The 21,546-nt window shown below is 42.5% G+C and overlaps 1 long non-coding RNA gene across 1 annotated transcript; it reads right to left on the bottom strand.

Moving 5' to 3' along the window:
- Window positions 1–14,885: 14,885 nt before the first annotated feature.
- Window positions 14,886–21,320, bottom strand: LOC117974728 (uncharacterized). The gene is made up of 4 exons (XR_008620037.2): window positions 21,088–21,320; window positions 20,884–20,987; window positions 17,320–17,406; window positions 14,886–15,061 (listed from the first exon to the last, which is right to left on the bottom strand). It is a non-coding gene; the product is annotated as an uncharacterized LOC117974728 (long non-coding RNA).
- Window positions 21,321–21,546: the final 226 nt, after the last annotated feature.

Genomic DNA, 21,546 nt, shown 5'->3' with positions numbered 1-21,546 from the left:
GCCAGCAGTCTTATGCAGAATGCACAAATGCAATGTAATCTGCGTGCCTGCAAAGCCACATTTTTTTCAACTGGGGAAAAGATACAACTGCTGGGTCTTATAAAATGTACTCCGCATAGGCTTGCATGCAGTGTGTGTGTGTGTGTGCATATGGCTGTGCACTCTTTAAAGAAAACTATGTTTTCCACTCTTCACTTCAAATTTTTAAAACAATCCTTCATATGTCTATTTTTGGAATCACTTGCTTTCACACATAGCTTTCCCCTGATGGCTACATCAAATGCTTCCTACACAGAGATTGACAATTTCAGAGCTGTCACAACCCTTGAGAGTCAAGCCAATTGAACCTTTATTTTCCTCACTGAAGCCTGACTGGGTTAAACAAATTGCCCGCATTCGCCCAAGTGGTTAGTGGTCTGGGTCTGGGCATTTGCCTGAGTAGCCATGTCGGGGTCTGGGCCTCTGGACTCCAAGACTAGTGCTCTTTTGACTGAGCTGTGCTGCTTCTCTCTCTGAGTGAAGTTTGAAGACATTTACAGCAGCAAGTAAACTGATTTTATACAATTTCTTAGGAAATTTATGTGGTTACCAGTTAAAGCCGTCATTTTAAAGGTGTACACATATGCATTGCACATACAAGATGCATACTATCTATACAATATTTATCACCAAACATTATATTTTGTGTACATGTGTTTTGATTCCTGCATATGCAAAGTTTTGACTTCTGCATTGGTTCAAAGATAATGACAGATTCCTTAGAGATTTTCAGGGCTTTAATTTCATGGTACATTTTTTAATACTTCTTTCAATATGAAAAAAGAGGGCTGCTTCTTTATGCTGTATAAAGTAAAACATTCTCAGTTCTAACTTAATTTCACCCCCTTCTGATCACAAGCCTTGAGCCAGGCACCACCACTTTTAGCACTTCCAGCTTCTCAGCATATGCCATGGAAATTATTTTATAGAGCTACTCCCCATGACTGTATTGTCTCATCAGAATGAAGAAAATTCTTGGCTTTCATTAGTGAATCTATCCTCATTAATGCAAACTAAATGGTGGTAGTGGTGAAGGGGCAGCCAGATTAACTAGCGAATACTTTGAACCATAGAAATTTTTTATGGGAATGTACTATTGTTACTTACATGGATGTTCTATAATTAAAGCTGAGCTGTGACTCCAGAGGTCTTTAGGATACATGATTAAATCAATTGGTTTGTGATTTCATATCCATTATTTGTAGGCAAAGGTATTTTATGAAACTATTGGGAGCAATTTGTTCTCTGAGTATTTTCAACATCTCCTAATTTATACACGATTCATTTACATGATCTATAAAATAAAAAGCACTTCTTTAAAAAAAGAGGGAGCTAGCTCAAATAGCATCTGGGTTAGAATCATTTCCAAATAAGTAAGATTTTTACCATATTATCCAAGTAGAAATGAACATAATATGACAATTTGATTCAAAAAGACATTTGAACACCTGCTGTAGAAAGAGCACCGATCAAGGATTAGGTTTCTATCTGAAGTACACTTAATTTTTGCAATCACTTTAGATTCCATCTCCTGCTACTGTCATGCAAGTAACATTTTAATACCAAGTGAAAATGTGTCCCATCCAATTGTGACTATAAATTCTGTGTATGAAGCCTGACACACAGGAGGCATTCATTCGGTAACAGTAACTATTTGTTGGATGGATGGATGAGTGGATAGATGGGTGGATGGATGGATGGGTGGGTGGGTGGGTTGTGGCAGCATAAGGCATCCTGACTCTCTTAGCCATTTCTAAAATCTCAAAGAATGCACTGCTGCCAATGACCTAAGTATAGATTCTAGTCCTAGGGCAAAATTTGCAAAGAGAAGTGTCACTCTAATTCATGGCTTCTAGCAGGAGTGGATCTATCCTGTATCTTGTGGAAATCCAATATGGGTTCCTGATCACTCTAGAATTGTCAGTAGACCTTGGGTAGTAAAGTTAAGAGTGTGCGTGTGTGTTGGGAAAATTCACAAAGAACTTATGGAAAAGTGAATTTAGTAGACAATTGGCAAGTACAAATTAGCTTCTCGCTCCATTGCGACATGTATGTTCTTATTGTTCTTTTCATTTTATATTAATTGACCTATATACATATTAATGTGACCTATAGGTATTGGTATTTTATTTATGGCTGTGTTCTAGGCTCTAGAAGCTATTGTATGTACTCTCAGGGGTGTTGACTTTCGGGTCATGAATGCATTCACTTCAAGAGAGGAGGGAGAAGATGTTAGAAGATGCAGGACCAGTTTCCCCTGTGGACAGAGGCCGTGGAGGGCATGTCTGCTGACCCACTAGTTGGGACTGCTTTGGCTCTTGCTGAAATGGCATTTCACTTGTTTCTGACCTAATTAGGTCTGAACTCTTAGAACGTGGTCAAGCTTTTGCTTGCATGCGGGAGTGCAAACACAGATAGATGCCTTACTGAGATGGACAGGCAGAATCTCTGGGGCAGAACTTGGGCTTCCATGGGCCCATCAACTTTGGGGTGTTTGCACTGTCAACAATCCACTGGGATGAGAAGAAGATACTAGAACTTTTCTGAATATATTTTGGTCAAAACGGTCAGGAAAGGTAAGAAATTAAAAGAAGCATGACTAGTACTTAATATATATAGCTTGAAATCAATACGTGTATACAATTTAATCATGACTATTCATATACCAGGGATGATCAAATAATTTAGGGATGGGGATACATGATCGAAACAGTTTGACAACCTCTAGTCTATGGGAAGATGCACAGTGTTTTCCAGGGCAACTGAGTAGAGCCCTTGCCCACCCTCCCAGAGCTGCTCCAGCTCCTTCCCACTCATTTTCCTGTATTCCTGGACAGTCTGGATATTCCAAACAGCCCCCAGCTCTCTGAATGTGCTCTGCTGTTGTGTGCCCTGGGGTCTTTTCACCTGCCATTTTCAACTTTGGATCTCTTTCCCTCTGCTTAGTAAACCTTTTTTTACTTTTGTAAACAGTTTACTGTACTTGCTGGACAACATGGATCTCTCTGTCAGCCCTATTACTCTCTCCTCATAACTCTGTTATTGCTTTACAAGTTTGTCACCCTTTTATTTTTGGAGCAGCTGAAGGATAAAGCTTGTTCTTTTACATTTGTGTATAAATGTCTGTAGAATGAACGAAAGAATGAAGTTAACAAACCTAGCCTTCATTGATGACTAGCTGTAGGGTTTACACCCTGAGACTTGTTTGGGTCACCAGGAGGGGTCGCTGTTGGCACTTCCTGTAATGGCCAGCGCCTGGCTGGTGGCTCTTTTCTGAGCAGTAGGTTCTCTCCCAATATAGCAGAGTCTAACTTATTACCTCCTTCCCTCACCCTTCCTCCACCCACTTTCTTGAAAAGGGGACAGAGGCTGAGCCTAGAAGACAGGACACAGCCTCTGACTTCATAATAAAACTTTGTGTGCCAGGGGTTCCCCAAGAGCCCCCAGGATGAACATGTTGCTGGATGGACTCACAAATGCTGCTGGGGAAATTGTTGATGCTACCTTGCTTCTTCTAGACCAGAGAGCTATTCTGGAACAAGCAACAGTACATAAAGAGGCTTTTGAAAATGTCAGTGGCTGAGAAACTGCAACCAGCAGCTATGAGCGGATTTTGAGGGGCATAAAACCACACAGCTCCTGAACGCAGCTGGACGTTCCACTGGCAAGCTGGACAGAAAAGTGCACCAAACTAGGCGAGATCTTTTTATTAACCACAGTGTCAGAGAATGGAGAATACACGGCTATTTGACTGTAATTATGAAAGCACTGGTACAAATAAAAAAGGAGTACAGAATGTCTTAGTCCCATCCTTTAGGATTTCTGTTAATTTTTAAACTGTATTTTAATTTAAGGACGTTTTTATACCTTAGTAATAAATTAACATTTCAAAAGTACTTTTACCTGCTGAGATGGTTCATTCCGCTAATATGGGTAACGCTGTGGACTCAAATAATTAGTGTAAATTGCCTTTGAATAACACAGAGCTGGGAACAACTTTAACTTGCTAGGGCTTAATGCCCCTTGCAGTACAGGATGAAGAGTCCTTAATGGGGCCTGGAAAAACAACTAATACCTACAAATCAAAGGAGAAAAGCCGTTTTTGATGCATTTGTCTGAGAGTGTGAGTTTTAAACTAAATTGTTAACACTTCCTCCCCGCTGAGGGTCATGGATTAGCTAGGCTGGGAGATTCTTTGAGAATCTTTCACACTGACCAGGGGAGGTGGGGGGTTCCAAATACAAGTGTTTTCTTAACCTTAATCCCTACCTCCCTGACCAGGACAGCTCTGCATTTCCCTCTAATTAGGTGAAGAATTAGGAGGTGGATAAATGTGTTCAGGGATGAGGATAAAGTGATTAGTTCACTCCAGACCATGATAGTGATTTCTAGGCGCTACTTAGTTCCTTTTAAGATAATAACTTTTCTCTTTTTTACAAAAACGTATTCAAGCAAACCTCAAACATGTATTTATAGGCAATGATAATTATCTCTGGGCAAGTTAGGGACAGCATATTGACAAACTATTTTTACTTTCTTCTGCATTTGTTTAATTTTCATAAGTTTTTTATCCCATAGAGGAATATCTAGAGCAATTTCCAATCTGAACCATGTATTGTAATTATTTGTGCAATCTGAACAAAATTTAATAACGTAACCCAAAAATGTATTCACATTTAAATGATCCTTTCAGTGACGAGGGGAAAAGACTTGTTGCTTAGTAGCTGTCTGAGATAAAACCATTTGACACATTTTCTGCATATGAATAGATTCTACTGCGTATGCATTTTTTAAAGGATCTTACAGATATTCCTTACTGACCTGTAATTTTAAATTTCAAGTTGATTAAAAGCAGTTACTGAATAGCTGTGAACTTGGTGATATTAGCAAACTTTACCCAGGATGAATATCCCAGAACTGCCCTGACCTCTAAATCAGTTTCTACACAAAGAAACCCAGACAGATATCAGAAAGAACACGTTGTCTTTTGCACTCAGACATCAGTTCCAGAATTGCAGGGAAGGTTTCCTCCGCTTTTGCCCTTTTAGCTCACTTGCATACCATGAACACATTGCTTGCTGGCCTTACCTAGTAAAGGTCTATGTGCTATAAACGCATAACTAAAATAACCTCAGGAAAAAGAAGAGTGATAACTACAAAAACAAAACATAATGTTCCTCCACCTCCTTTCCGAGGGCATTTGAAGGCCCAAGGCATTAGTCCTCTTGGTCCTTTTTGAGGGCTCATGTTTGGGAGTTTCAAAAGGCAGTGATCTAATTGTTAAATTTTGGAACAAGTTCTCCCAGTTTCATCCTTCTTGGACGTTCATCTCTGAGGATTTTAATGAGCCACAGCAAGACAGAAGTGAAAACATGAAATGCGTCTCCAGGCTAAGTTGACCAGGATTAGACACTGCCATGGCCAGCCTCCTCCCTCTGGAAGGCACATCACATTATTATTATTTTAAAAATCAAACTTCTTTTTAGCTGAAGTAAGTTTTCCTTTCTGCTCCTACAAATATCATGGCTGGTTTAAGGTTTGATGTCTGCTTAATGCCCAATTATGCTATACAAGACAGATCACACTACATTAGCCAGGATTATGTTGCCTCTTGATCTTATCAGCTTTGTTTCCTAAACTACAAAAAGATCTAACACAGTACTGGTTAGCAGTTTGGCTTAGACAATCTCTATCGTCATCCATCACTGTCACCAGTTAGCAGGAGGCATTAGGCACAAAGCTAAGAGACAGGATGCAGAGCTGACACTCTCTTCCCAGGCTAACACTCTAATTCCACATTTACGCCAGCTCTTCCTAGGCTCGCCCTTCCTTACTATGGAAGCTTTCTTTCCCTTGCTTATTTTTGGAAAAGGAAATCTATTCCCGTAAGTTGTTTGCTTGCTTGGTCTTAAATTCTTTGTAACTATAGACAGGAGAGGGAGTAAATGCATAAGGAAAATTAAAATATATATTCCTCAGCTAAAATGAGGGTAGTAAAGTCAGAGATCTGAGGGAGAAGATGGAGACTAATGGATTGAATCTGACCGTTCCTATCTCTCAGGGCTGACTTGGGAAACTCCATGAACACAATGGGAATTCTCAGCGGCAAGGTACAGCCGGTCTAGCAACTTGTATTTAGCATTTTCTTTTCCATCATATGTGGGATGACTCCAAATGTGTCCATGTCTGCCTTAAACTCTGGTTGTTTTAAGTCATGCGGGATTATTCCCAATCTGTCCACATCTGCCTTAAACTGGTTGTTTTAAGTAGCACCAGGAGCAAGCCAGGACATCTGGGTTCTAACCCATTCTAAGTCAGAGCAGATACCATCTATACTGGGCACTTGTTTTAGTTCAGCAGCCTTCACGGGAAGCCTCACACAGAGACACGAAAGAGCGCGAGATTTCAAAACAGACTCCATTACCCCATTTGTGGTCAAAATCTGATAGAATCAAGTAATAGGAATCCCAGTAGGGATATCTATGTGTCAAGTGGTAAACTTGATAATCGTAAGAATACATTTAATGCAGCAGGAGAGAATACCAACCAGAAGATTAACATTTCTGTTATATAATTACAAGTTCAAGGAGTTCAGCCTCTTATCACTTTATAGTGAGCACAGAAAGTAGGAGTGATCCTCTTTAATTTGTAATTATTTAACTGCAATGTGAGGTCCAGCGGCCTTATTCTTACCCTTCTGGGCTGCAAGACATTGGTATGCAGAATCCATGCGAGAAGGCGCAGAACACTATCAGAAGAAGACATGTTTGATTATTCTTTAAAACCAACTAAGAGAAGTTAATCTCATTGAACTTCTTTTTATTCAACAAAAGAGTTGGATGTTTCCAAGTCTAATGTGACTATAATGTTCATTAAATGGACTTCTTTACACCTTTAAATGGATTAACTGCACATCTTTACAGTCTAATTATTATACACGTCATTCAAAAAAATCACAGATCTAATTCAGGGGATGATAAAGGCCTTTCTTTTGCGACTATGGAAGAGACATTGCAGTAAATGGATGTGATTTTTATCAGTGCCATTTTTAAAAAAGGGCACATGTTGCTCCAAGGAGGTGGGAGGGAAGGACGGGACTGGATGTGCTGAATTTTTCTGCCCTGGTAATTTTATTTCAGAGATTTAGGATCTGACCATGCTGGTGCTTGCTCCTTCCGGGCTCGCTGTGCCAGGCACCTTAGAGGTTCCTCCCGCCTAAGCCTGCCCGGCTAATGACTTCAGTCTGTCCAAGACAGCTCTTAGTCAGATAAGCGATAAATTATGGACAGCCCCCCTTCAGTCCCAGGCCTTTGGGGATCCTCTGAGTTCTTTTACCCAGACCTTTCTTGAAAACGAAAGACACTCTCTCACCACGCTTCAAGAACATACCAAATCAGTTTTGTTTTTTTTTTTACAAATACATTTGCCATTATCTCTCTTTGGGCCTATACTTCTCTCTCTGTCTCTTTCTTTCTTTGCTGGGGGAGCATTACATTTGGCATGCGATGGCAGTTCGCTGTGTCCTGAGGATGTCAGAAGCCTTGCTTGGCTCAGGCATGTACAGATGCCCTAGAAGCTATCGAGAGATGCAATCCTGTCTTTGGAGAAAGGAGCTCTTGAGGGGAGGACCCCGGAAGGCCCCCAAGTAATAATTCAGGCTTTTTCTGTTGGAAACTGAAGAAGGCACAGATTTGTCTTCATTCATTTCACTGATATTTATTGAGAAGTTATTACAGGTCACATAGCATGTGTAGTCAACCAGATGCAGCCCAAAGTTGAGCAGACACAATTCCTACACTCAGGGAGCATTTGGTCTGAGAGACATTAACGTAAAACTTTGTAAATTGAAGGAGGCTCCCAGTTTTCCATTAAGGAGGGGCTGAGAGTTGGCAGTCTAGTTAGAAGGCGTGTTTAGAGCTTGGAGTTTGTGCTTGCTCGGCAAACTTACGCTATTTTTCCTGATGTTAAACCTACATGGGGTTGCTTTGGAGTGGTGAATGCGGACTTGAGGGAGGAAATGAAACACCCAGCCCGTCTCTGGACACTCCCTCGGAGCCAGTCAACAGTCCCCACAATCCCAGTCCTGGCTCCCCCAAGCGAGAGGCTAGACCACAGGCAGAAACATGAGGCGCCTCTGTCTTTGGAGTGTCCTCATGGCACCATGGAAGGCGTGCACATGGTGCCAGGCATGCACATGGAGCCAGGCAATGCTGTGTGGAAATGCCAGCACTGCCATTTCCTAGAAATGTGACCAACAACAAGTTACTCAACCTCTTTAGCCTCAGTTTCTTCATCTATAGATGGGGATAATTACATCCATCTTTCAATGTTCTTATGGGGACTTAGAAACAACAAATATATAAAGGGACTAGCACGATGCCTAATGCCTAATAAATAGTAGGTGCTTAATCCATTCTAGGCCCCTTGTCCTTCCCTATCAGTTTCCCTTTCACTGCCTGTCTCCCCTCCCCTCCCCAGTGTGCCATTCTTAATCCTCAGTCGTGTCCAATTAACTGGGACTAAGGTTTTACCTCATAAACAAAGTGTAACAGCTCAAAGCTTACCTGTACTAGTGGTTTTGCCTTTTGGAAGGCAAATCCTAAAGCACTGAAAATCCCAAGGAGCAGTGCAGTGATGGCCAGTGGAGTCGGTATTTGGCACATGCGGACATCCCCTTGGCATGGGAAGCCACAGAACCACATGACTGTAGACTCTCTCAGCCAGAAGCCCCCTTTCAGGCTCCAGGGTCTCACTCTCAGCCTGGTGCCTGAAACTCCATCTCCAGCCTGCCTAGCATCTGCACTTCCAGTTCTGGATGATGCACAAGGCCTGGGTGGCAGGCCAGCCTTCTGGTCTCCTTCATTCCTCGAATTCCCCAGGGCATGGCAGCAACGGGCGAGGTTACTTTCAGAGACGCCTATCTTGAGGCAGAAAACTCTTTCATAAATAATTTAAGGTCCATGTTGTACTAACATCAATTATCAGAATTAATTGCTCCTTAAAATGTAAAGAATTGTGCTACAAAGAGTCAACATTAGCTCGGGAACTGTAAGTCTCTTTCTCAAGTCTTCTGAAGGCTCACGAGGCAGGTACTGGGGTAAAGCAAACAGCAGCTCTTTGTGTGCTAGGTGCTGTGTCCCCGTTTCCAAACTAATAAATACTGAATGAGTAAATAATTTTGTTGTCTCTCTGTGTTATAAAGATTCAGTCGTATTTGGCCAAGTAACTTCAGGGAATATCATTAAATACTTTTCAAATAGTGCTTTCTTTAAGCCATATTCTGCTCTTGGAAAATGTCTACAGATCCACTTAGAAAGCGGAGGTGGAAGGAGGCCTACGTGGGGTGTGGGCTCAGCTATAAAAGGCTCCTCAAGATTGAGACTTGCCACTCTAAGGAGAGAAACCAATGCTGGGAAGCGCCTATTGTTCATTCATTCACTCACCCACTCACTCATTTGTTTTCTTATTAATTCCAAATGGGCTAGGGAGTCAATGGTGTACAATGGAATATTAAAAAGGACTAAAATCTTACCCAAACAATAAATTTTGTAAATAATAAAAAGCCAGAAAAATTTAGTTATAAAGATCTGACTTCAGAATATTTAAGAATACAATGTTAATATTTCATTATCTCCGTATGCAGCATATACAGGGATATCATGTTTATAATATAAATGTGTTAATTATATATAAATAATATGCATGTTACATATGAGATAATGTTAATTCCAAAGGCATTAGCCATTAATATCATGTAGGAAGACATACATTATTACTTCAAGATTTTTCTCTGCCAATGCACTCTGCGCTGATCCTATTTCCATCATAGAGTTATTTGATCTATGAGACAGGAAGAGTAGAACAGCCTCGTTATTTTTTATATTAATTTTATCTGAGGCTTATCAGGTAATAGACAACAAGCATTTGTCTTGTTTGATTTGCACATAGTCAGAGACCTGACACTAGCTTCAGTGCTTGGGAGGGAAAGAATCTTTGTTCAGGAAGTTATTTATTGGACAATTAACATGTGGAAACTATACCAAACAGAATGTGAAAATGGTAAGTTCACGTTGAATTTCCAAAGGGCGGAGGCTCATTCTTCTTGTAGCAAGACCGTGACAACTCTTGCTGATGGAATAAACGGGATCATTATATTTTAGTCTCCAAGTAATTATCAGAAATGAAGTTTTGTGAATCATTTCCTAATGGGGCCCCATCACCCTTCAGTCTTTTGTGTTTAATGGCATTTTGTTTTTGAAAACCTGGGCCTGAGTTTAGCTCTTCCAAATGTTAGGGACTGTGTCCTGACTCCGCCCTATCTTGCTATGATGAATAGATATATCAGCTGGTTTTCCATCCTCCACCCAACATGTGATTTTATGTGTCCGAAGTGCCCGTGGCAGGTATGTAACGTTATAGCGAAGCCAGGTGTTCGACCATAATTGTTGGCTCGTTGGTGGATTTTATGGCTGACACATCCGTGGGGAGCGGGGGCCGGACAGTAATTTACTCACCACGGCCTCACCTGGCTGCCTGCTGAGACCCAGGGCTGGAGCGTGGCTCTGTGCGGGCCATGGTCAGGGACCTGGGGCTTCCACAACCTTGCTCAGGCCTAAGCCAGAATGCCAGCTCCACATCTTCTCTGCCGGCAGTCTGGCTGCATGTGCTCGAGACTTTGGCTCTGAGGCCAAACAGAGAATACAACTTGGCTCCGAGGTTGCTTATGTGACTCATAGGCTCTCAAATACCCAGCTGTCTCCTGAACCTCTGGTTGATTATTCAAGATTTTTCTCTACTAAGGTATACAACCACTGGCATCATAGATTTGCTTGACCTGTGATATAGGGAGCGTTAACCTCATTGTATTTTATGTTAATTCTGTCCTAGTCTTATCAAGTAATAGGCAACATGCTTTTGTTTGTACATATTCAGAGAACTGGCACCAGTTTTGGATGATTAGGAGGAAAAAGGATCTTTGTTCAGGCGCTTTCTAGTTGGACAATTAACATGTGGAAACCATACCAAACAGTGTGTGAAAATAGTAAGTTCACATTGAATTTCCAAAGGGCGGAGGACTACCTGTTCCTTTTCTCACTGATCAGGAGGTTGTATTGTTTGGTTCAGTGATATCTTTAAATGGCAGACGTTCTTCCAGAGCACTGGGTGACCCTCCGGAGTGGCTGAGGCTTGGCAACCGCTAAAGATCCACTAAAGATCTCTTTTAGTGGGCAAAAGAGTGTAGACAGAGTACCAGGTCCACAAGGAAGTGGCTTGATAAAGTACTTTCATTAGACTGTGCCTTCTGTTGAGCTCCCTAAAACAAGGAGGGAAAAGCCTTGAATGTCTTTCTCATCTGAGTAATGATGTGAAAGTGCTTTTCAGGGCTTGGGGGTGAAGGTGGGAAATAATATTGAGTCCAAGTCCATGTAGTCATTGCACCTGGGCCATCTGAACACCTTCCTTACCTCGGGAATTACAGTCCTAAATGTCTGTATGGACTGGGGCTATAATATTTCTGGGAAATATAATTTCACACTGTTTAGGACTTCTCACAACCTACTTTCTGAAAAATTCAGATTTGCATTAGTGTTGCAAATTTTAATCCATAATCAAAAGTGGTCACTACCAATACAGGAAGAATTTCCCAATACTCTTATATCAACAAAATACTTTCTACACCAAGCTGGACCCAGTGAAAGTACATGCCAAATTGGCATCTTAACATAGTTAAATCTTGAATTCTCTTGCAAGTGATGGTTCTTTAGAAACATCTCCAAATCTCCTTTCCCTTCCTAAAGCTTGACAAGACACGGGCCTATCAACACCTGAATGGCTGACCTGAGCCGAGCCCTACCATCTTCATCTAACAGGTCATGTGATTCTGACCACAGCCCCCAAATTGACACCTGTTGAAATAATATTGGAACCACGTTTGTAACTAATTGCAACCAAGCTGTCAACTCAATTAATCTGACAATAGAAATACTCAGGAGAAGCTGCTCATGCCCAAGCTGCTGCTCCCAGTCAAGTCCGGGCTTGTTGTCTATTACCTGACAAGCCTAGGACCAAATTAACACTAAATATAAAGTAATTTAATTAACTCCTCCTATCCCAACAGGCAGGTCCCAGCACCCTGGGTGCCCCAGGCCTTCTAAAACGGAGGACTGTTGTACCCCCAGCGGGTAAACACTTAGATGGTGCCTTTATTACTTTACGTGAGTGATTTGCAACCAAAGATCTCCATGAAACTCCTTTGGCCACTAAAGCAAAAGCATAGCTTTTCAAAATCACCCTTAAAGACATGGTAATAAATTGCATGAAATTCACTCATAGGAAAACATAACTTTTAAGAGTCATTATCCTTCCAGGAATACATGCGCTTCCTGGACAGAGGGGAGAGAGAGGGTTGGGCAGAGTCGGGGGTGAAGAGAAAGGAGAGAGAATCTGATTTAAAAGCAACAACAACAACAAGAGGACAATCTAAAAGGCCCCAAAAATAAAGAAGCCATAATAGATATAAGAAAAAATACACTTTGTGGAATTGTCTTATTATAAAGATATTTCTTGAGCTGATATTTTGCAGGGACACAAAGGCATCTTTTATTTCTAAATTAAAAAAACAAAACAAAACAAAACAAACAAACAACAACAAAAAAACACTGGCCCTTAACTCTCTCATCTTCAGTGAACTGAACATCAACCCATTTAATTATTCTTCCCATTTCCTCACTTTCCAAGATGAAACCATCATAAAGGACATAAAGCAACAGGTTGTAATCTTTATGGTTGCAAACCGAACTGTTCAGTCTGCAAAGGTAAAGTAGACAAGTGGAAAGGCTGGTGGGCAAATGAGACAGCTTATGGCTGTAAATGTTAGCAAGTGGAGTCCTTAACTTGTGAAGATTGCCCCTGGATGTCCTGGGGAGGATGTAGGCTTTTCACAGTCAGGTTTGTGGAGTGGGAGAACTGCCTGAGAACTTGTGCATGTTCTCTCCTGGGCCTCCTGGTGATAAGAGATGGCACAGGCTGAAGGCTGGCTGGGGCTTGGTTTGTGTGGTTGTGGGACAGAATTTTTCTCCATGTGAGGCCAATTAGATTAGACATCAAAATGATAAGGAGGTTGCAACACATTTTCAAGTGTAGATGAAATAGGTACCTGGGTCAGGAAATACTAGGTCAATAAAAGCCTGCAGACATCATGAAAAGGCAGATCAGTGGGATGGACCAACACCGTGAAATGCTTTAATTTGCAGAAAGGAAATGAAAACTCTGGGAGAAGCCTGTAGCCAATGGAAGTGCCAGCCCAGGGTTCTCTGCTTGGTGATCTCAGGTGATCTTGGGTGTTCTGGGCACCAATTTCCTTGTCTCTTTCTTGAGGGAGTTGGAGTGGATGATTGAAATTTATCACAATTCCATTTAGTACTTGACAACTCAGCACTGAAGACACCTTCAGCAGCTGCTTCACAGCCACAACTGCACATTAGAATTACGTAGGGACCTTTTAAATATCCCAATGCCTAGGGTGCATCTGGACCAATTCAGTCAAGATCCCTCAGGGTGATCCCAACATGTTGCCAGGATCGAGGACCACCCAAGCTCTCATTCTCCCCAGTAAACAGGAACCAGGGACATTTCCCTGCCATCCTTGAGAAGATGGGGAGGGATCAAAGGACTTGTGCAATCTCTCACTCCATTTCCTGGAAAACAGCTCAGGACAAATTTAAATCAGTGACGGATAAGAAGTGGAGACAGCAAACATCACAAAGTCCTGCAGCTGCCCCCTTGGCTTGCTGGTGGACAGACCTGGAGAAAGCTGGGTGGGGCCCTCCCAAGCTGGTGTGTAAGGCATGGGTCATTGTGGAGCACCTAGAGCTTCTTGCTTTTTTGACTGGTGCTCCCAGCCTGCACTGAGACACAAGCAGTGCCTACCAACCATGTGCTCTCTGCAAAGCAGCTATCATAGTGTACATAGGCCCTTGACCTCTCTCCAAGGGAATAGGGATGGGGGAGAAAACTGAGACCCATAAAAAATAGTCAGTGTGAAAAGTAGATTAAGGGGAGCTCTTTTAGAAAACTGCCCTGGGTTGAAGAGTGTCCTCCCCCAAATTCATGTCTTTCCCAGAATCTCAGAATGTGATCTTACTTGGAAATAGGGTTATTGCAGAGGCAATTGGTTAAGGTGAAGTCACACTGGAGGAGGGTGGGTCCTTCCTTCCTTCCTTCCTTCCTTCCTTCCTTCCTTCCTTCCTTCCTTCCCTCCCTTCTTTCTCTTTCTTTCTTTCTCTCTTTCTTTCTCTCTCTTTCCTTTCTTTCTCTATTTCTCTCGTTCTCTCTTTCTTTCTCTCTCTCTTTCTCTCTTTCTCTCTCTTTCCTTTCTTTCTCTCTTTCTCTCTCTTTCCTCTTTCTTTCCTTTCCTTTCGTTTCCTTTCCTTTCTCTCTTTCTCTCTCTTTCTCTCTTTCTTTCTTTCTTTGATAGAGTCTTGCTTTGTTGCCCAGGCTGAGTATAATAGCATGATCTTGGCTGACTGCAACCTCCACCTCCCAGGTTCAAGCAATTCTCCTGCTTCAGCCTCCCAAGTAGCTGGGATTACAGGCACATGCTATCACGCCTGGCTAATTTTTGTATTTTTAGTAGAGATGAGGTTTCACCATGTTGGCCAGGCTGGTTTCAAACTCCTCATCTCAAGAGATCTGCCCTCCTTAGCCTCCCAAAGTGTTGGGATTATAGGCATGAGCCACCATGCCCAGCCAAGGGTGGGTCTTATAAGAAGAGATACAGACACACAGGGACCGTGCCATGTGTATTAGTCTGCTAGAGTGGCCATAACAAAACACCACAGACCGGGTGGCATGAACAACAGAGATTTATTTCCTCACCGTTCTGAGGGCTAGAAGTCTAAGATCAAGGTGCTGGCAGGTTTGGTTTCTCCTGAGGTCTCTCTCCTTGGCTTGCAGATGGCCAGCTTCTCACTGTGTCCTCCTGTGGTCACCTTCTGTCTGTTGTTTGTGTCCTAATCTCTTCCTACAAGGATACCAATCATATTGGATTAGGGTTCACCCTAACAACCCCGTTATAAATTAATTACCTCTTTAAAGGCCCTGTCTCCAAATGCAGCCACATTCTGAGGTATTAGGGTTTAGGACTTCAACATATGAACTGGGGACTAGGACACAGTTCAGCCCATAGCACCATGTGACGATGAAGGCAGAGATTGGAGTGATGTGCCTGCAAGCCAAGCCTGCGCTTGTGAGCCCCTGACTCTCTGAAATCTGTCTCTGCAGCTCCAGCAGCTGCCTGGCATGGACAACCAGACCGGTGCTGGTTTATTCATTCATTCAAGTTACAAGTTGAATGAATGAATGAATGAAGGAATGAATTTGATGAATTCATGGAATGAATTGAATAAATGAATGAATGAATGAATTTAAACTGGGAAGTGATTTAAACTGGAAAGCAGCTCTCACAAGGCAATTTTGCACTCAGCTTTCACTCCTCCAGGTAGCTGCAAATCATGAGAACACAGCGTGTGCACAGTCCAGTGCCCGTCTGACAACACCGCTCATAGGAGGACTCAATTTAAGAAAGATTTCAAAATGTAGGAGAAGGGAGAGAAGGGGCAGAGTGCAGCAAGGGGGCTGCAGAGTGCAATTAGATCAGCGAACAGCAGGCAGCTTTTGTCCCTGGTGGGAAGCACCCAGCAAGGGACCGGTGGCAAGGAGCCGCTGAGAGGTGCCTGCTTTTTAAAGGGAAATGTAATTTGTAAACAATCGACATCTTAACAAGCTAAAAGCAATCAGCCCTGACTTATAGCAGATTTACTGATGCTTCAGTGACTAAAATTCACAATGTTTTTCCCACCCAACTTTGTTAATTTGTGGCCCGTGTTCATTAGGACAATTCCCTGGGAATGGTTTCCAGCCCGGCTTCCAATGTAATGACGCCAAGCCAGGGTCCTGATCATTTCTCCAGCATGGGTGCCGGCCCAGGGCAGCCCAACCCTGTCTTTCTCCCTTTCTCACCGTGTAATAGGCTGGCCTGGTAACTAATGGGATAGGATATGTTTGTTTTGTTTGAAAATTCTAGCGTTTCAAAAATCACCCATCATTTATCACTCATCCGAGATGAGCAATTGTGGGTTGATGCTGGCTGGATGCTTTTCCTCTGAACCCCTCCTCTCTCTACCTCCTCCCACCTCCCGCCCCCCGGGGGAAATCAAGAAAAACAAGATTCTACTTGTCCAGGCCCTCCGAGACTCCTCGGAATTGCTGGAATCGTCACAATAAGTGGTAGTAATAGAACCATATACAGGATTGTAAATACAAACTGCTGCATGGAGTGGCAAAAAATAATGAAGTAATTAGGTGAACTATTATCAGCACCTGTGACTGATGAGTACAAGCACGTTTCTGGCTTTATTACATTGTTATTTGTCAGAAACAATGCAGATTCTGAAGTTGCCTAACTTATTGTCCTACGCCCAGCTTCCCTCTCCCGAGAACCTCAGTCACCCCAGGTGGGTCGATGCCCGGGTCCAGCCTGCGGAAATGCACAGTGGGGAAATGAGAGTGCTACTTTGCAACCCATTAAGGGGTAATGCCATTTTAATTAGCAATTGATGTGAGCCTAAGAGGTGCTATTTCGTGCATCATTTCTAGGCTAAGCATGGGGCCCACGGACACACAGACCAAGCCGTGAGCCCATTTCGATGGGAGACAATTGAGGGGATGGGGACTTGCAAATAAGTCACCATTGATTCTCAATGGAAATGGCCAAACGCTCAGCCTGCATTCTTATACGGCAGATGGCCCTGTCTCCTCACTGAGATTTCTGAACGGAAGTGCCCACTTGCCAGAAATCATGATAATTGGATGATAATAATAAAACTTATCATATCAGTGTGCACCAGGCCCTGCTTTAGGCACGGCATTTGTACTTCCTCATCCATTCCTCACAACAACCCAGTGAGATAGATACTCTCATCATCCCCAGTCGACAGATGGGGAAACCGAGGCACAGAAGTTAAGTGACTGGTCCTAGGTCACAGAGCCGGGTTTCCAACCCAGGCAGTTTGGTGTCAAAATGTACCCTTCTCATCTTCTGTTCACTGCTCCTGCTTGGTGTGTGCCTTCCAGAGCTATGGAGCAAGGCATGTTGACACCGTGGCTGGAACAGGCTGAGCACCAAGAAGGGAAGTGAAGAAGATGAAAAAGGGTTGTGCTAAAACAAAACAAAACAGAAAAACAAAAACAAGGCCAGAAGACGATCTCTTACAGGCTTACCCATGGATTTGGGAGGATCCAGCGCCTTCCTGGAGCAGGTACAACCATTATGCACACGGAGGTACGGATCACAACTCCCACCATTCTCTAGAGAAATGCATGACGTGGACAGGGTAAATCCGTTTGCTGAGAGCCACACACACACAGGCTTCTTCTAAAGTTCCTTCCACCCAAAACCTCTCAGGGCCCACACACTTTGACTGGCTGGTTCCTGAAGGATTTGCGTTTTGAACCAATAGAGTTGGTTGAATTGCTAGCAGCTGATTGTGTTTTCCAAGTTCCACTTCCCCCAGCAGCCTGGGTCTTTACTTCCCCCATCCAGTCATCATTTCCAGGCCGGGCGCGGTGTCTCACGCCTGTAATCCCAGCACTTTGGGAGGCCGAGAGGGTTGGATCACGAGGTCGGGAGATCGAGACCATCTTGGCTAACACGGTGAAACCCCGTCTCTACCAAAAAAAAAAAAAAAATTAGCCAGGTGTGGTGGCAGGCACCTGTAGTCCCAGCTACTCGGGAGGCTGAGGCAGTAGAATGGTGTGAACCTGGGAGGTGGAGCTTGCAGTAAGCCGAGATCACGCCACTGCACTCCAGCCTGGGCGACAGAGCGAGACTCTGTCTCAAAAAAAGAAAAAAAAAAATTCCAACTTTGCTGGATGACCGAAGACAAGTTACCCGAACTCCTGCGACCTCAAATTTCTCATCTGTAAAATGGAAATAATGACCCCACCTGTGAGGATTAAACGAGTTAATGTTAACTGCTAATTATCATTATTTTAAACAAAGGAGGATTGTCTGAGAAGCTAAGGAAGCTTAAGCTTCGGGGCCCTGTCTTGCAAGTTCGCTCCCTCAAGGCTCTGTATTCTGTATCGATAATTTTGTTTTCTTTTTCTTAAGGAGAGCATTGCTCCCCACCTCCCCTCGGATTGTATAAGCTTCAGGCTCCTCAAACCTGGATCTACCCCATGGTGATTAAGGCAAGGAAGCACGTGGCTGGGCTAACCACTACAGCTCTGCCTAGCTCAAACACGCAGAGCTTCTAGATAGTAGATCTGAAAACACGTGTGAAGGTCTCTGCTTTGTGAATAGGGGCACAAACTTCTAAGAAGATGAGAAGCCATAGAAGACAGTATGTGCTAGATTCATTATAGGGTTACCAACTTGTCCCTGTTTGTCCGGGACTATACTAGTTTAAAAGCTGAAAGCACCATGTCTTGAAAATCTCTTCTGTTCTGGGCAAGCTGGGTCAGTTTATCACGATCCTTGTTGAGAAGCATGTCACTACTATTCACCACAGGGCTCCCGGCTAGCTGAGTGCTTGGCATGTGGTAGGTGCCCAGTAAATATTTGTTGAATGAATGGAGTGTAAACCAACCATTAGTACCTCACGGGCTCAGAGGAGGACGAGTACACAGTGATCTAAGGTGGACAGGTAGATTTCCTGGAAATTTAACATGAAAAAATAAGCTTGTGATAGTGAAGTTGGATCAGAAAACCACCATTATTGAAAGGAGGGTTATGGAATGTGATGAGGGAATCACCCAAATGCAGGGGGGCTTCTTATACCCCAGGATCATTTCTGTTTACTTTTGTGTACCTGATAACTAACAGTATGTCTTCCGTTAGAATTTCCACATCATCATTTTCTCAGCTTGGAAACAATGCCTGTGTTCAAGGCAGAACCCTGAATACAAGCTGAATCTAGTGTGTGTGTGTTTGGTGGGGGCGGGGTGGGGATAAATGGTGCCCCAGGCAGGTCGGCGGTGGGCTTTGGGCATGAGGGTGAGCTGCTCAGGACCCAATTCCACAGGCTGTGTAGACTCCAATTATCCGAGGACTTAGAGATCAAACAGCCCAACTGTGCCTCACAATAAAGGAGGAGGTCTTAATTGTACTTCACACTACACCCTTCCAGCCAGATCTTGCAAAACAATGCATTGCATTTATGTCTTCCTGAGCCCCAAAACCTCTCTGAAATTGTCTCAGGCTATCCCAGCAATATCGCTACAAAGTGGACAGAGGAGAGAGTTAGATATTCTAAAGAATCATGCGATTTCTACTGGACTGGTCAGAATGTCACGGCAACCACAGATGGCTTGATCAAAATCTCACCCTTCTGCTTTGTTGAGGACAGAGCACTTTTACATGTTATTTATTTTTATTTTTAGGTATATTTGTAGTGACGACATGTTGGCTTGTGGGAAAATAGTTTGCATTAGTCCTCAGCTGAGCTTCCCATATGCACAGGGGACTCAATATATAGACAACAAGAAAGCCCGGAAAATGCCAATGGCTAGAGACTGGAATTCTGCAAATTTTATTTTTCTCCACTCTCACAGTACAAACAGGATTTGTAGTAAGGCACAATACTGCCAAAATTAGTCTGATTTTCTTTTTAACAATAACATCAGCTAATAGGTAAATATTCTAGAAAATGTAGTCATTTTGAACATTTGAGATTAAGAAAAGCAGAAAATCTGGAATTTTTTTGTAGACATCTAGATATATAGGCAACGACAGAGACCCAAGACCGTAAATCCTGTTTATTTTTACATATTAGCATTAAAATATCTGTCTTGCTTTCAGACAATGAGTTTTTAAAAATTAAGAATAGTGCATCAAAATGATGAAAAATTTTAGGATTTTTTGATATGTAACTTAACCCACAGAAAACCAGATTCTTCATCTTGCTACTTGTTTATAGCCCTTTTTAAAAAATGAATATTTCAGACACCTTAAATTGATAAATGTTTCTCTGAAAATAAATCGCTCTTTGATAAAGAGAGTGGAACATAAATGTTTGAGATGTAGCTGAAGCTCTATCACCATTTATGGATCACGATTGTAGTTCAAAAGGCAAAAGCTGGTATCTTTTGAGGTTGAGCATTTTATACTGAAAGCATATATTTATAATGGAAGTTAACCTTAACATGAAGAGGAAATGATGTTATAGGATTTTCTATTTTGGAACTAATAAGCTATATCATTTCTTATTTGATGATCTTAAGAAGCAGTTAACATGACATGAAAGCAACATTTTTCAAGTACTGTAAACATGCTACCATGGAAAACCAGAGAGGAAATATTTTCCTGTCTGTGAGATTCCTAAACAACTTATCTTAATTTGAGTTGTTTACTCTCAAATACTGAATGTTCTTCCCACTGTTCCGCTGTAGTCCGACACAGTGTATTTAATGATTTTTTGTGAAATTTACAACCTAGTGACTTATCATCTTACTTTGAATTGTCTTGAAGATACTTAATGCTGATACTTAACGCAAAACAAAAAACAAAACAAAAAAAACTCCGAACTCTTAGAGTCCTCACTCTGTTTCGAACTAATTAACTTTACAGGAACAAACCTGGAGATACTTATTTTTTCCACTACTACTTTTGGATTTATTATTTCTTTTTATTATAGTAGTCCCAGGTTAGAAAGCTAAAAATTAAAATGGTTGATAATTGTGAAATATATTGTTATTCATGGCAAAATATCACGATTATGCATATGTGTAAGAATTAAGATGTCTTAGGAACTAGCACGGAGTGAGCTGGATAAAATGCGGCACCTGCCACAGAATCTTTCCCCTGTGCTTTTCGGTAATGCCAGGCAAGTCCTCCGGGTTGTAGAAGTCATGGCCAGGTCATGGATTTCCGCACACAGCGATGGCTTCTGTGGGACAAAAAGCAGTGAATATCACGCTACTTACCTTGCTTTATACCACAACCGTTGCAGGCAAGGGTGTCTCCGATGGCGTCTTGGTTTTGCTTACCTGCGTTCCAAAAGAAATCTGTTCCCTGACCAGTTAACCTCTTGGTTGTTCCTTAAGACACAGGGATTTTGGGAAAGACTGTGGCATGCTTTCCTCAGTGGTTCTTCTCAGTTTAATGCCTTAAAGATGGACAAATGTTCACTGGCTGCCCGATAGGCACTGAAATTCGGAGCAATCCAACTTGTTCCAAAAGCGTTTCCCACGGCATATGCACAGTTTCACGGATGGCCACTAGATGGCGTGTGACAACCATTTGTGTCAGCCACACGCAAAGGCTTCCCATTCATTCTCCATAAAGGTATCAAAGGCGTCCTCCAACAATTCCTCCAAGACAACTTCACTATTACGTTGTTTTCATTTCGATCCTTAAATGGTACCGGTTTACGTTTTGGAAGTAGGGGGACATTTTCAGTGGACGAGCCTAAATCAGAATGTGTGCTGTTGTATTTACGCATCACC

Source organism: Pan paniscus, chromosome 8 (genome assembly GCF_029289425.2).
Source record: "Pan paniscus chromosome 8, NHGRI_mPanPan1-v2.0_pri, whole genome shotgun sequence".
NCBI classification, from domain to species: Eukaryota; Metazoa; Chordata; class Mammalia; order Primates; family Hominidae; genus Pan; species Pan paniscus.
Note: the sequence above shows the minus strand (reverse complement) of the source record. Positions and strands in the feature narration are given on the sequence as shown.